This window comes from Taurulus bubalis (genome assembly GCF_910589615.1).
Source record: "Taurulus bubalis genome assembly, chromosome: 2".
Classification (NCBI taxonomy): domain Eukaryota; kingdom Metazoa; phylum Chordata; class Actinopteri; order Perciformes; family Cottidae; genus Taurulus; species Taurulus bubalis.
The window spans coordinates 42,671,721-42,683,419 of NC_136590.1; positions in this window are offsets into that span (position 1 = coordinate 42,671,721).

Sequence of the window (11,699 nt, forward strand, 5' to 3'; positions counted from 1 at the left end):
TACGCCTGGTGGAACCTGGATTCTCCCTCCGTACGTTCTCTCCCCAGCTCTGGCGTTGCTCCTCTGTACAGCTGTTTGTCCGGGTGGACGCGTCTGTCTGCCTGCCTTGTGACTGGACTGACAGGCTTATGATCAACTGAAGAGGACAGAGGAATTTCATCATCAACTTTGCGAAACAGAACCAGGATGCACGTAGCAGCCTGTGAGATCCTGCATGTAGCTTCCTCAGTACATATGAGGACCCGACATGTGTGCGTGTTGTGCCCTGTACCGCTCTGTACTGGTTCCTCCACAATGGGCCTATCCTGTGCGGTGGTCTGGACCTCGGGCCCCAGATCTTGTTCAGACAGCCCACCAGTCACCTGCTCCTCCAGGGAGAACCTCTGCAGAACACGCACACACAGGTGTATCATTCAAAATGGTATCAACATAAATATGACCGTGCAGAGTGAGGCCCACCTTGACGTCCTGCTGTAGGGTGTAGCACAGGCCCTGCAGGCTGCATGTGCGGTCCTGTGGGTGGTGCTGCAGGCCTCTCAGCACCGCATCATAATAAGGCTGTGGAATGCTGCTGTCTACTGCTAGAGTCTCGCCTGCATCCATCGCCCGTTTGATCCAGTGCTCGTTCACTGCGCCCCACGGTTCACTGTCTGAAACAACGTGTGACATTATTCCATTTGACCAAACCGTCCTCAAACGACAGGAAGCGCTTCCCTGCCGTCCATTCGTTCATCCTCAGGTGACTAAAACACAGTGATTCTTATCTTCAGGTGCTTATACAGCAAAGAAAAGGATTCACATATTTAATTTCCGCTCTAAATGCCACACGCTGTTCCCTTGAAGGGGGATGTGAGCGCTACCTGTGTAAACTTCCTGGATCAGAGCACACAGGCTGTAGATGTCGGCCTGCGTTGTGCACTGTCGCCCTTTAATGACCTCTGGAGCGGCCCATCTGTGGAGGCTGGAGGGCAGGTCTATGTGCGGGGGGGGTTTGACACGTGTACTTTGACTGCTGGACACACACACACACACACACACACACACACACACACACACACACACACACACACACACACACACACACACACACACACACACACACACACACACACAGAACGTGATTATAACCAGGAGTGTAGTGACACACAGTATATTGAAGAGCCTCTCCATACTATATGAATCATGTGATTCCATTCACGGTACCTTGTCTTTACTGCACACCAACAACCACGTGGCACCGATATCATGATGTAACACGATAGAAGTCAAGCAGTGGTGGAATGTAACTAAGTACATTTACTCAAGTACTGGATTTAACTACAAAATAACTACAAAAATAATGACATTATTATTAGTCAAGGTACCCAGCAGTATACAAAGTAATCAAATATAGCCATACTTTTACCGGCTGCAACATTAAAGGTGATCTTTATATTTGTATGATTCATAAATGGGCCATTCTGCACAATGAGTGCTCCTTAAATTTCCAGTCCTGGTTGTTTTAGAATTTATTTTGGAGTGAAAACAATGGAAACGTGGTTTGTGGTTAGTAGTGTGGAGTCTTGTTGTTAAACATTAGCTTCAAGTTTTCAGAATTGTGTGCATAATGCATTTTTGGTGTGTGTATACAATATATATATATATATATATATATATATATATATATATATATATATATATATATATATACACTATATAGAGCATTTTCTTTCTGGGCACACAGACACACAGTTCATTACAAACATAGTACTGTTAACCCGTTTGTTGTTTGTTTATTTTTTTAATTATTATTTATATTTCTATTATTTTATTGTTCTATTCTATGTCGATGTTTATTGCTATGCACCGTTCACTGAGTCAAATTCCTTGTACGTGCAACGTAATAACCAATAAATGATTCTGATCTCATCAGTGGGACATAAGCTCAGTCACATTTGTGTTCAGACAGTGACTCAACAGACATTTACTTAAATAAAATATTCCAGATTGCCATTTAGTGTATGTTTTTTTTGTCAATACTCTATACTATATTTTTGAATGTGGGAGTGTTTAACAGAGTATTTCTACAATGTGACATTGCTATCGGAGTACTTCTAGTGTCGAGCATCGGTTTTGGGAGAGCCCAAAACTGCTTTGTCATGCAGGAAGCTTAATCCTGGACTCGGCCTGGGCCAGCGTTACCTGGGGACCATGAAGCCGAAACCAGTCAGTTTGGCTACTGCGAACTGAGTGAGGACCACACTGTGGGAGGACAGGGCCCTCATCACCAGGCCGGCCCTGTGGACGTACTGCAGACCCTCGCACACCTGCAACATCACTGACAGCAGCCACCTGTCCTGCAGCACTGGAAAGTCTGTACGCTGCAGACAGGGAGGACACACACACACACACACACACACACACACACACACACACACACACACACACACACACACACACACACACACACACACACACACACACACACACACACACACAGTACAGTCAACATGACTGGTGCTTTTGGTTTGTTATAGGTTTGTGGGACAAACTTTGTTTCTGGGACAGAAAGTGTCACATCTGAGCTCGGAAAATGACCGTTTCCAACCCTTTTGGCTTGTAACCCTTTAAATCGATGAGACAATGAGGGATGTTTACTTCTCAGGTTGTTTGTCCTTGAAGAGGTTGAGCTATCCAGTTTTTCAGGACAGGAGAAAAGTCAGGTCAAAAAATGTATTTAATCAGAATTTGGGAAAAAATGAAGCAGTGTGTGAAAATAAATGATTCCATACTGCCCTACGCTTCCTGTCCATCTCTCTATCTCCACACTGTCAGATACCAAACAAAGACAAACCTCGGTAAATGTTGGGAAAAGCCGACTGAATCTCATGTACTCTCATGCTCTGGGTGTGTCTGCTGGTCGTATAAAGTATTCCTCCAGGTGTGTCTTCGTTACCCTGGTGTGCAGCAGGCTGTGCAGCGTGCCCACGTCGACCGGCTCAAACACCAGACGGGTCCTCTGGAGGTCATCGGACAGACTCACCGCCATCAGCTGCAGCAGCTGCGGGTGGAACAGCTGGCTGACACACACAAAAGTGAGGAGAGAGAACTCCATGTAGAAGTGGTGATGCTCAAAACACCCTTCAATTGTCACACTGATCACATCGGTCACACCCAGAGGGCTTCTCAGTCATCTGAAGGTTCATCCAACCGCCTGCAGTTGTTTTGCTCAAGCAAGTTTAGGTCTGGCCAGAAATAAAAACAATCCGCAATACAAAATAAGTTGTGTTACTGAGGTTTCTGCTCACATTATTAAAAGGTTACTGGCAAGAGCTGCTTTGCTCAATTCTGTGTTAAGCCAAGCCTGTTCACACCGGCTCCATCTCTTTGAATGGGGAGCCACACGTTCCTCTTTGGACCGTGAGGGTTAGTTGGTACTTTAGGTTAGAATTGTTACCTCTAATACAGATGGATATGAAGACAAGATATTAATAAAAACACATGAAACATTCCAGCTTGGAATACAGACATATTCCCATATAGCATCATCCCCTGCTCTCTCTCACCTGCAGTAGTCTTGTTCCACGAGGAGCAGGTCCATACAGGCTGTCTGACTGTCCCTCACTGTTTTTACTGTCACTCTGGAGCCTCTCCAGCTGTGACTGCAACACACCATTTGGTGTTCAATGTGATAAAAGATCTCTGGCTTGAAGAACAGGTGAATACTTTCATATGATAATAGCCCTGCCCAATGTTTTCCCTGCAGCCCCCTCTTCCCTCACCACTGGTTCTCGGCTGTCTTACTTGGTCATGGAGGTCAAAGAGCCGCAGGAGAAGGAGAGCGGAGGTTCACCGTCAGCCTGGGTCAGATCACTGTCTCTGATCAGTGGGATAGATGCTGGCACTGCCGGCGCCTGGCACGGCTTGGTAACGCACACCTGGACAGACATTCACGAGGAGACCGTCACAGAGGCCGCCGGGCTGTGTGTCCCAGCCTCTGCACACTTGGGATTCACACACTTCTTTCTTTTCTTTTTTTAGCTGGGAACAGTGAGCTGCTGTGAAGCAACCTGGGATTCAGTTCCTCGCTGAAGGACACTTAAAACACGACGAACCTTTTGATTAAAGTAAGACCCGCTCTCCCGCCTGAGCCACAGCCAACCCGATACATAACCATTAACATTTCCAACACTGCAATGAATAATACAAATAAATAAATACTGTATGAAGTGACATACCTTTCCAAAGCCTAAACAGTAGGCCGCTGTACAGGACGTCTTGCTGTTTGTCCTCTTATTGAGCGGCCTGTCAATTCCACAGAAAGGAGCAGAAACACACACAAGACATATCAGTTGATTAGACATTACTGTCTGTGTGAACGCCGCTCTAATTACCTGCTGTTATTTTTTCATACGGGTTCGATAAGGACAATATGGGCGTGTGATCAAAGTGTACCGTGCTTTCATGCGCTCCATCAGAGACGAAGGCTGTGACGAGATGGAGGTGGACGAGTGGGACGGGCTGCGGGTCGTCACGGCCCGGCCCAGACACAGCTGCTGCATGGAGGACATGCGGCTCTCCAGGAAGCATTGCATCTGATGAGACAGAAGCGCGGGGTGTCATTTAATGGTGGAGTTGCCGAGTCCTCTTCACGTAACCGGTACAATGTTACAGGCCGGACCTAAAAAAAGTCTGAACTGCTTTTTCTTTAAATAATTCTTAATATAAGAAGATTTTGTGTCCTGTGACCTGAAATTCTTTTCTACCACAGCCAACATTGGACCTTGCTCACTTCCTTCCTCCTGGATCCTCCTGGATCCTCATGGAGGTGCAATGCTAAATCCCTGGAGTTGTTTTAAGTTACGTATGCTCAAGCTGGCACCCGGGAGAGAGAGCGCTAACCCGCTGAAAGCGTAACATGACGGGCCGGCTCACCCTGGCGCTGCGTTCCTGGTCCACAGCCCTGAGCCAGTCAAAGGGAGTCCTGCCCTCCCCGTCGTGGAGTCTCAGATCTCCCCCGGCATCCAGCAAGCCGCTCACCACTGATGGGTTACGGGAGAGCACGCCCGCGTGAACCGGGGTGCTGAGGTCCTCACAGCGACTAGAAGAAAGGCGGTTATGAAATCAATATGCTTCGTTTTAAAGCGGAGAATGTAAACCACTTTACTAGCCTGGAGTATTCTATTCATGTGTCTAGGGTTGAGGTGTGATATATTTTCATATCAATGCAAAAACACATTGTGTGATGTTTTTGCATCACATGAGGAGTTAATACGCGGCACACTATTACATGACATCACCTTGAATCTTTGGGTTTACTGGAGGAATTAAGTCGTTCCAGGTCAGACGGCTAAAGTCCGAGTCAAGACACAAGTCTCCGGTGTTAAAATCTCAATTATTCTGTCATCATGACCAGGACTTTAGAGGCAAGCTTCATTAGAACGCGTAAGCCGTAAGTATCCAGAAGAGTGAGCGCCATGCCCAGACTTACTGGTTGGGGTCGGCCCCGTGATGCAGGAGCAGCTTCGTCACCTTCGCTTGGCCCGACAGAGCGGCACAGAACAGTGGAGTCTGACCCAAGTGATTCACACAGTTCACGTCAACACCTGGAGCACATCAGGAAACACCGAGACCAGACGCCCCCATTTTGTGTCAAGCACTGTGTGGCAGTCTGACTTATCTGCATGATGCCAACATGGATGTATTACTGGTACAATTACCATACAATACTGGCGCTGTTACAGTGACTGAGTGACGTACCCTTATTCAGCAGTTTCTCCAACTTGGTGAGATTTCTCTCCCAAGTGTACTTGTGGAGTTGAGCGTGTTCACCTCCAGTGGGCACAACACCCACATGCACAGGGCAGGGGAATGGCAGCGCCGCCATCCTGTTTCTGGTCGGCCCAGCTGTCAGTGAGGGCAGACTTTTGTTATAGCTAACATGTTCGGTGCAGGTCAAACACCAGTAATCGATATGTTTATGCAAGATCATTTGGTAACCATGGGAGGTGTGGCACTTACATCAGACTCTATGTTTTCCAAACTCCTCAAATAAAAGTGAGTAAAATGCCGACACTTCTTTAAATGATCACGTCACTGTTTTTACACATACGGACTGGTTAACTAGTTATATGGGTAACTAAAGCTAGGTGATTAATGTGTTCTGTGGCGCAGGGGGAGCTCTGTCAACTCTGAAGAAGTTGCATATGAAGTCAATGAAAAGAAAAATGAGATCTCTCTGTTGCATACCTCACCAACCAGCTACTAAACAATATGCTGCTTCGAGGTTAATTCATAGTAATACCAATCACATCGTAAAATATAAAATAGTATGATAATAATGACCATATAACACTTGCAACTAGTATTAAGAATTAGTACTTTTACTTAATACCCCTGTATTCGTTCATTTTATAATACATTTCTAACGTGAAAGCTACTTGTGAAATCCAACTTAAAAGTTCCCTAATGTTTTTTAATGTAAGACTTTAACTTTTAAATTAGCATAACTTCAAAAAAAACGTTAGTATTACTAGCTTTCCTTAATACAATATACATTAGCATAACTGCTACTAAGATACTAGCTAACATTAACTTTTTTTTTAGCTTCTGAGAAAAGCACACATGTAAAATAAATACCTCCTGACAACACTCAAAGTGTATGTGTATCTTAAAGATGTCAAATAAGCAATATTGAGTAGTAAAAGTCAGACTTACATACCGGGAACAGATGTGTTCAGTTTCTTATAGCGTCAGTTAGCTAAACTGTGCATTTTGATGTCGGCACCTGACCCGCCTCCCGCTGACCGTTCCTTCGTCGTGTCACGTGTCACGTGTCACTCATCCTCTCAGCCAATCACAGAGTCAGCTGGACTGTTAGCGGATCCAGGCAGGCCGACCATCTTGTCGACCGGATGGTGCGCCTGGAAAACACTTCCTCCATACACAGCTGGAGACTGCAGTCAAATGACATGATGTTCTTTAAATATGGAATGACTTTATTAACAACATGAACAACCCGATTCAAAGTAATACTTTATTAACAATATAAACAACCTGGTTTAAAGTATTACTTTATTAACAACATGAACAACCTGGTTTAAAGTATTACTTTATTAACAACATAAACAACCTTGTTTAAAGTATTACTTTATTAACAACATGAACAACCTGGTTTAAAGTATTACTTTATTAACAACCTGATTACAACCTGGTTCAAAGTTCTTTTTTTGACAATAACTTCACAAAACAACTCTTTAATATCAAGGTGAAAACACATTTTTACAAACTAATCTCAATTAATTAAAACCATAAACAGTAAAGTAAATGATTGCATACATATTCACCCCCTTCAGGTAGATGCACCTTTGGCTGCAATCACAGCACTGACTCTGATATGTCTATATCAGGCTGACACATCTGGACACATCTGGACACAGCAATGTGTGTGATCAGGCGTGAACAGCTCTTTTCAAGTCCAGCCACAACTTCTTGATTGGATTGAGATCTGGACTTTGACTTTGCCACTCCAGAACATTCACCTTGTTGTCTTTGAACCATTTATGTTGCTGTATACAGAGGGAATAAAAGTCTGACTCCAGTATTATATAGTCTCTATAGTTATAGTTATATAGTCTCTGTCCGGCCCACATGGACTCACCCCTGAAGCTTTGGCCCCGAATAATAATAATAAAAATAAAAATAAATAATTGTGTTGCAGAGATTCTTTTGTACTTTTTCCTGCATATTCTTTACTCCAGTATCTAAATTGGGCACCAGACAGTAATTCCCAAACTGTTATAAAATTATTTGGAATGGAAATATATATATCCACTGTTGCTGCTATTTCTGGCCCAGGTCACTACTATTGATTGGGTTTACCAGGTCTTCTATATAAACCAGTATTTGGGTCATACCATCAGAACACCGACCCAATTTAATCGGGTCCCATGTTACCTTTTTTTTATTGAAAAACTGATAAAAAGGTTTCACTGTCAACAGATGTGATTTATATCAAAAGAGCTAAAGGAAAACAATGATTTTTAGGAGCAATGATGAATTACAAACATGAATATCTCATTTAGCACATGCAAAAATGAAGGTGTCGGAGTATGTGACAGATTAACAGTCAATTAGAATTATGTACTGTGCATTTATTTATGTCAGCTTCGGTTTGGAAGTGTAGGGCATCGTCATTACAGAAAGGAGCAGTACGAATAACGATGACAAGTCTGTGGTGATCCTCTGCTGCATTGCTTGGGATACTAGGAATATTCATAGGAAAACAGACAATTGTTCTTATGATTTCCAGGTATTTACAAGCTTGATGCCAGCTCACAGTTTGGTTTTCATCAGAGCTCTGGTCACTCCCACTTAGCATGTTCACATTTTCATGATGTCCTCGATTACTAATGCAAAATTACTTTGCATAAAGAATGCGGACCTGATGTTGAATTTCACTAGATTTACATACAAGTGAGATCAGCACAAAGTCCAAAGACACACATAGTCCACAGAGCAGCTTCATGATGGAAAGGATCTGGCTGGGTGTCTTGTATCTCTCAGGTCAGTGAAATCTTGGATTTTGTCTGACTGCTCATACCTGTATTATGTGCTTTTACTGAAATACTAATTAAAGTCACAGGTGTTGTCCTGGTTAGTTTGTAAAAGGCTGGGAGGCCCGACTTTCTAAGTGTTCAGTTCCTTTACTTTAATAAAAGCAATGGAATAACTCTCGATAAGTTTCAACAGCCCTGCATTCAAAATCCTACAAGTACATTAGTATAATCAGCAAAACGTATCAAAAGTGGAAGTATTTCCCTGTGACTGCATCAGTGAGCAGCCGTTTAATGTTCTGGCTCGTTAAGCTAATGTGAACTACGTCATGTACACTGAACTCATTTCGTCCAGTGGTTCCCAATTTAGGGGTTAGGGGTCAAGTTATGGGTAATTCTATTTCTTTGGCCTCCTTATAGTTGGGTTAATGTCACCATAAGGTGCCTTTGAGACTTCCCATTTCCCCCAAAAAAGCAAAGATTTTCCATTGAACTTCATATGCATTGTATTAAGTATGTTCTGCTGTTAGAAATGCATGTTGGTGGTAGTGATGTCATTGAAAACATCAGAGGTTTTCTTAAACCTTATGAAAACCATCCTATTTTTAGGCCTCTGCTCAAAAATGGCATACCCAAACTAAAAAGGGTGTATATCTGCAACCACTAAGGCTATTTGAATCATGTTGGTGTTATAATAAAAGGTACACATGTGAGATTTTGTTCAGATGTGTAAATATCAGTCTATATGTTACTGGTTAAGAGTAAATGAAGATGACACACAGCAAAAATGATGTTTCAGGTCCGCCTAGAAAAAAATCACTTTCAGGATGATTATTTCTTTGAAATGATGCAGCTGTGAGGTCCAACTCTAACCCAAATCATAACACAATATGTGAACATTCTCTAACCCAAATCATAACACAATATGTGAACATTCTCTAACCCAAATCATAGAACAATATGTGAACATTCTCTCTGCAAAGGTTGACTTTGATCAAGTGAAGCAGAACAAAGTTAGAGAGGGTTTAGTACAGACAAAATTCAGGCGAGGTCTTCAAAATTTGCATTGGAGCACATTTGCACAGATCTGTGACATTTGCATTTGTGGATTATTATTACCAGAATATGGAAATACTCAAGGAAAGTATCTTTGTGATCAGCATCTTTAGCTTCAGCCCACCACACCCCAACCCAGGAGAGGGTTACCAGGCCCATTGGACTTTTCAGTCTAGGAGACAACTGATCTTGCAGAAATTCATCCAGATTCTATTCGGGGCGATGAGTTCAGGGCTAAAATCAGACTTAATGAGTGTCACAAAAACCTGCCCATGAGCAATCATCTGCAATAGATGAAGGGCCTCATCTCATCTGCAAATTACAAGTGGAATACATTTCTAAAAAAGCACAATGGATGAATAAATGACGATGACCGATGGATATCTCTCAGCTGTATGTCAGAAGTATTATATCTAATCAAAACATAGTTTGAGCCAATTTAAAATCCACCTGTTCCCCTCTCAGGCTGGAACACCTCCATGTGCCTGCTCCATCAGTACCACTATGTTGCTGAGCACAAGACTTGGGCCGAAGCTCAGCTCTACTGCAGAGCGACGTACGAGGACCTGGCCACCGTTGGAAACACTGAAGAAGTGATCCAACTCATCAACACGGTTTCATCTCACGGCTACAACTCTAAGGTGTGGATCGGCCTGTTCAGTGTAGTCGACTGGAGGTGGTCAGACGGGAGTGGATCGCAATATAGGATCTGGGAAAACCAAGTGGACAATGAGCCGGATTTCTACCATTATGATCAGTTCTGTGTGGTCATTGGAGACACCGGAAGGTGGTGGGATGATGATTGCAAGAGTTACTACTCATTTATCTGCTACAGAGGTAAGGACGCAGCAGGCATGTTTCAGTCTTGAACAAGATTCCAGCAAGTGAATTCAATAATTTGTCTCCAAACTGCAGGGACACAGCTGGATCCGGAATTCATTTTTGTGAGTGAAAGAATGAATTGGTCCAGTGCTCAGAGCTACTGCAGAGAAAACTTCATCGACCTGGCCACCGCGAGGAACCACACAGAGAGCAATAACATCTTGAGCGTTCTGCCTGGTGGAGTCTATGCATGGATTGGTTTGTTCAGAGATCCTCACATTTACTGGTCCGATGGGAGTGGCTTCTCATTCCGCAGCTGGTTCGGAGTTTACGACACAATCGGCTCGATGACCCGCTTGTGTGGTTGGCAGATATCAGGGAAATGGAGGCTGGGGTCTTGTGAAACTAAACTACCATTTGTCTGCAGCGTCCCTCCACCTGGTGAGTTGTTTACTGAGAGAATGCTGCATTAGATTATAATAACTGGTGGCACATAAGGGTTCATTTATCTATGAGTTTGGTGTCACAAATGTAGCTCCAAGTATTGCCCCCGTCTCCCCTCCTCTCCCCACCAGTGAAGAGGCAGGTAGTGAGACTGAGGATGAAGCCAGAGGACCCGTCTTTGGAGCTGAACGACCTTGCTGTGAAAGCAGACATCCTGCAAAAGGCAAGTCCACCCTGGGATATATATATATATATATATATATATGTATTTATTTCTGGCTTTTTTCTGTGTTCTCTCCTCTTGTATCTCTGTGGAGAGTAGGCCTTACAAAAACTAGCTTCCGGCAAACATAGATTGATGTTTCAAAATGTGTCCTGTGTTTCGCAGCTCCAGGACAGACTGGAGGAGAACGGGGTGAGGGGAGCCACCCTGAAGTGGAGAGAGCAGCCGGATGGGAAAGTCTTCCACAAGGAGGGAAAAGGCTCACAGAGGAAATTAGGAAAGAAAGCTGAGCTCTGAAATACAAGTTCAACTTGACTTCTGTTTATCTGATAAATGGTGATTGTTTATCCGCTAATAGGCCACACAAAATACATCTTGCAGTCAACCTTAATGTGAACAAAGACTTTTGAAATATTTCAATAAAATGTCTCTTTCTCCTGAATTAAACATATAATACATTCGTAACCACTCATCAGTTTCTATATTAAAGTGGAAAGTTGACAAAAGCAAACATAATAACTACGTAATTATTTCCGGTTAACAATGGAGCTTGTGAACAGTGTTATACTGAAGAGACTACATCTAAAGGAATACAAATGAAAAGTAAGTATATTTAAATA